At 36.1% G+C, this 5,000-nt stretch overlaps 1 protein-coding gene across 2 annotated transcripts in view; it reads right to left on the bottom strand.

Moving 5' to 3' along the window:
• The window catches only part of LOC144970254 (uncharacterized), a 46,206-nt gene that overhangs the window by 12,740 nt on the left and 28,466 nt on the right, over positions 1-5,000 (bottom strand). For both annotated transcript variants that reach the window (XM_078909699.1, XM_078909698.1), the window contains exon 2: positions 4,739-4,987. The gene's annotated coding sequence lies outside the window, so the exon portion shown is untranslated. The remainder of the gene's footprint in view (positions 1-4,738; positions 4,988-5,000) is intronic.

Genomic DNA, 5,000 nt, shown 5'->3' with positions numbered 1-5,000 from the left:
GAAAGTAAACTAAATAACGCGGCAACAAAACTTATGACAAATCGACGCAGTTGGTGAGACACACGTTGGAATGGACATGTTACAGATGTATGAACATGACAATAATTTCCACCGCCTGGCAACACTGACGGCTCAATACGGACGTCATACATGGCAGTTACAATATAATAACACCTTGAAAAAAAAACAAAAAAAAGGAGGGGGAAAAAAACACCGCAGGAAACCCATCACATCCTACCAAAAAAAAACTGAATCCGCTCTATAACATTATACTGAGATACTGACGTTAGTATTGGCATCAGCAGTATATTTGGAACGAAATGTATAGTAAATACAATACCACGAGGTTTTACATCTCCGGTCAGTCACAGTGAGAAACTTCCAGCTGACAAAAGTTGTCGAGCACAAAGTTCAATCTAGATTCCTGCTTACAAAACTGCCATACTCTAAAATAAAAACACGTATTGCCCCCCCCCCCCCCCCCCCCCCCCCAAAAAAAAAAAAAATCTCCTTCATATAACGATCGATTAAAATGACTTTCATCTTGTCAAAGACTCTCAATGAATTGGATTTCCATTTAAATGTTTAATAAAACAGATTCTTCCCCCCTCCCCCCCCAAAATAAAACAAAAAACAAACAAACAAACAAAAAAAAAAACATCAACAACAACAAAACAAGCAAAAGTCAAAATCAAAGAAAAAACCCCCAACAAAAATACGTAAAAAATAAAAAGCAATCTTCGTAAAACATAAAAATAAAGAAGGGAAACAAAAAAGGGAGAATATCCCAGGTGACCAATAGTCATAGAAATTATTTCCTGTTGAAGAAATATGTATTTCTGTTTGCATGTTTGATGAACCTTTAAAAAAAAAAGAAAAAGAATCTATTTTCTACTCTTGCCCATCATTAAAATAAATCATACTTTTACCGCCAAATATGAGATACTGTCAACACCGATAATTGGAACGCAGCTTAATCGGAACTGCCGCTTTATTGGAAGGACCTGTCTGAAGCAGATTTTTTTTCTATATATTTTCTACTGGCTAATCGGAACAACGCATGCGGGTTAATTGGAATGGAACGATTTCAGGCGTTCAGGAAAAGTTGTAATCATTTTCTTACTTTCAAGCAATCAAAAATATAAATAGTTCTATTGAAATTAACAACTTACGTCTTCAATGTGACGACTGCAATATACGTAGTCTTTATAAGTTGTTTCCATTATGGAAGCCACTCGTGGATTCAATTAATTGGAACGCCGTTTTATTGGAACCATTTCTATGTGACGGTAATGGTCCAATTAAGCGGTTTGCACTGTGTATACTTTTCCCAAGAGTTCACAACGCCTTAAATTACTGCATGAGAAGGTCAATGCATGTAATGAAACTGGAACAATCAGAGGCAAACAACGGTTTCAGGGATTATGAAGATGGTTTGTTTTCTAAAACGCTGTAAGTTTCCCAGTAAAATGGTTTGTCAAATGAGATAATTGGTGGGATATTCTGTCACGTTGCTTGACAGCTTCCGAACAAAAGAGTAACTAACGTAAACGAATTTCAACGAAAGTGATTCATAAGAATCACTAGTAAAGTCATTATGCTATATGTTCAATGATTTTGTGAGTAACCGCATTGCATAGCGTCCTGTCATGAAGTTGGATTAATAGCTCACCTCTATTTCATTATTTATGTGGTTTCCCATACTCTACAACTGTGTTTTAAGTTGGCATAACTGCCAACCAGGAGGGAGTATTGGGATAAAAATCGGGGAGATTTGGCTAAAATGCGGGATATTGCAGTTTAATTGAGCCAAAGTTTAACAGTGACAAGAGTTATTTTCTTCGGTATAATATAATCGCATCTCCTTAGTAGAACCTCTTTATAGCGGGCAATAATTCCCACCTATAAACATTGACAAGTTGACCACACATAAAAATGGCGTAAATTTATTCATCTTTTAAAAGAACCTACACCATTATAGAGGTTTGGTTGAGAAAAAAAAACAAAAGTCAGGATCAGATCAGAGAAAAAAAAAAGGGATGAGTTAATTTTCACATATCTGTAAAGGGAAATAACTTGTAAAGTTTATCTTTATAAGCATTAAATTTTCTGATCGAATGTCTCCTTATCAAAGATTCTGATTAAAATCTAGTTTCACATCACACAATTTGTGTAGCAAATTGTGAATATATGAATAAGATCTGAGAACATGCAATGTATACCCCATACTTACATGCACATTTTTATGCAAATCATCAAAACAGCATGAAAGGTATTCGTGAAAAACGGCTCTTTTATGACCAACTGAAATTAAGTATATACTTTTAAATCAAATATTTTTGGTCTTTCTGTGTAAATAGAGAAGTGTCAATTATATAAATTACCAACTGAGAGTGTTGAACAAAATTGAAATACAGGGGATCCATAAAGTTTTCCCCTGATTTCAAAGACTTGTTATTCTAAATCCCTTATAAATATTTGCATCTGGTTTTCGCCAGTGAAAATTACTCATAAAGATGGATGGCAAAAAAACCATAACAAAGACCTAAGTGACGCCAACGTCGTTCTATCTGTAGAACCAACATGGAAAACTATGTGTAAACTTAAATATTTATAATAATATGATCGAGAAAATCGTGGGATAACTCGCCACCCGATTGGTGTTGTACAAACAAACACAATGATCAGAATATGTCGATATCATATCATTCGCATTATTGTTATAAACAACCAACTGGATATGTTTGTCCGAGCACGTGTGAATTTCTGTCACCAATTCCATGTTCTGTTCGGTCAAAAACCTATTGGTTCATTAACTGTCCATTGACGTAATTGTGACGTCAATCAAATTGGCAGATGGTCCGAGAGTTAGAGGACAGGGGAGGGGGGGGGGGGGGGGGGGGGGGGGGGTTGGAATAGGATTCAACAGTCGTGACGTCACTTCCCTCAAAGCATAGTAACTTAAGTACACAACTGGTTCTAAACTATCGGAATAATGGCGGACGCCCTTATGAAATACTTCTCCGACGAGCATATAAGTGTATCTAGAGGAGAAAAACATCATAAATCTGATCATGTATTGACTTTTATTCATTCTGATCACATAACATGGAAAAAGTTCTAGCCTGCATGAAGAATAAAAAGTACCGATTTTCTTTGTTTAGAACCGAGCTGCTCGTTGCTGGGCGAACGTGACATCAGACTATTGTCCTATTGGTGTGAGTGTGACCAAATATGACAATTTTCCGTGGATAATCAAATTTTCTCTCTCTCTCTCTCTCTCTCTCTCTCTCTCTCTCTCTCTCTCTCTCTCTCTCTCTCTCTCTCTCTCTCTCTCTCTCTCTATCTATCTATCTATCTATCTATCTCTCTCCCCCCCCCTTTCATAATTTCAGAAAGTTAGGGCAACTCTTATTCCCTTCAAGTTAAAAAAAGAATCCGTTGAGTAGGTAAGCATGAATATAAAACACTAGACACTCTAGACAATGAGTAATGCCACCCTCAATAAATACCGACGTGTAAAAATCCAATCCGATGGCGATAGAATTACCTAACTACCTACTAATTCAAATTTAATTGTTGATTCAAATCAACACTTTTGAGTTGTTAGACTGGGCAACGGTCACTATCAGATGCATATTAAGTACCAACGACGGAATCTTGAATTTAACTCAATTTAATGATAGAGGGTTTGGAATAGAGGGAATGAATGTTCTTTTATCCAACAGGTCGAACGTGTGAAAAATATTGACGTACATAATACCAACTGAATTACAAAATCTTGCAAAATGCAAACTCATACTGTGCTTAAATGTATCAATAACTTGACGATCAATGACACTGGCAACCCCATAATTTAGTTGGCAAAAAGCATAATGTGATACCATCCACTGCAGTTCTTATTATTTAATTAATCATACTCCTTTTTACATTTTTTACACTTTTGCGTCAACATAAACGTTGGAGTCATTAAAGTGACAATACGAATTACGAAATCATCAAAAAATAAATACAAAATTCACCGAAAGCTTCATTTACAATCACACTGATTGATTTTGAAGGCGTAACGGTGGTGGTTAGGGGGTTTACAAGTAAATATCTACATTAAATGTGCGTGTTTGAAGGGTAGGATTCACATGGAAACGAGTTTTTTTTCTTATTGACTTCAGATTTAAGGCATTTATTTAGACTACAATATAGATTTGCTAGAAACATTTCCTTTTTTATTGAAGGCTGCATTGTAGATTTTATCGTCAGTTGATTTTAAATGATCTTGATGTTTGTGTTGAATACTCTCTGATTTTATTATTGTTTACGTAAAGATTGCGTTTCATTTGAAACGAATTCGATAAAAATTGAATTTTCTTTAAAACGTGTTTTGTTTCGAGTTGGGTAAGATCAAACATTATGGCTGCTTTTTATATCAATGTGTTTCATGCTCTCGGTTGTGGCATGTATAAGTCATGGGCATCAGGCAAGAAATAAAAAAAAAAGAAATTATACTAAAGGTATAAACACAATGGACAAGTCCTTATGCGTTGTGAAATTCAAATCAATTGCACTCTAAATTTTGGAGTTTTATGTATTTTACAGCATATTTATTACAAGGATCTTGAACAAAAATTTGCTTCTTTCATCCCCTGTAATTACGCTCTTATTTAAATGTTTCGATTCCCAGTCAGTTCGGTCAGTCTGTCACTGGTTCACTTGCAGAATTGACAGCTTTCTTGATTCTTACCTGAAAAAGTTGAGCGCTGAAGCGAGAGCGCCGTCGTCGGACAAAGGGGAAAGAAACGTGGTGGTAGTGGCAGTAATGGTAGTTGTTGGAATATCTCTGGCACTGGTCATGCCGGTCGTCGTCGTTAGATCAACCACCACCCCTTTATTTCAGTAGAAGTTGAAGTAGACACGGGTTGGCAGGTTGGGTGCAATCAACCATGGCGACAAATCAGGCGTGAATAAGCCCTCGTATCAAATGATTCTATATCTGAGGGGGTAGA

The sequence above is a fragment of the Berghia stephanieae genome, chromosome 4, assembly GCF_034508935.2.
Source record: "Berghia stephanieae isolate SIO BIC M18660-M18661 chromosome 4, UCSD_Bste_1.3, whole genome shotgun sequence".
Lineage (NCBI taxonomy): Eukaryota > Metazoa > Mollusca > Gastropoda > Nudibranchia > Aeolidiidae > Berghia > Berghia stephanieae.
This window is presented reverse-complemented; position numbering and strand designations above follow the sequence as displayed.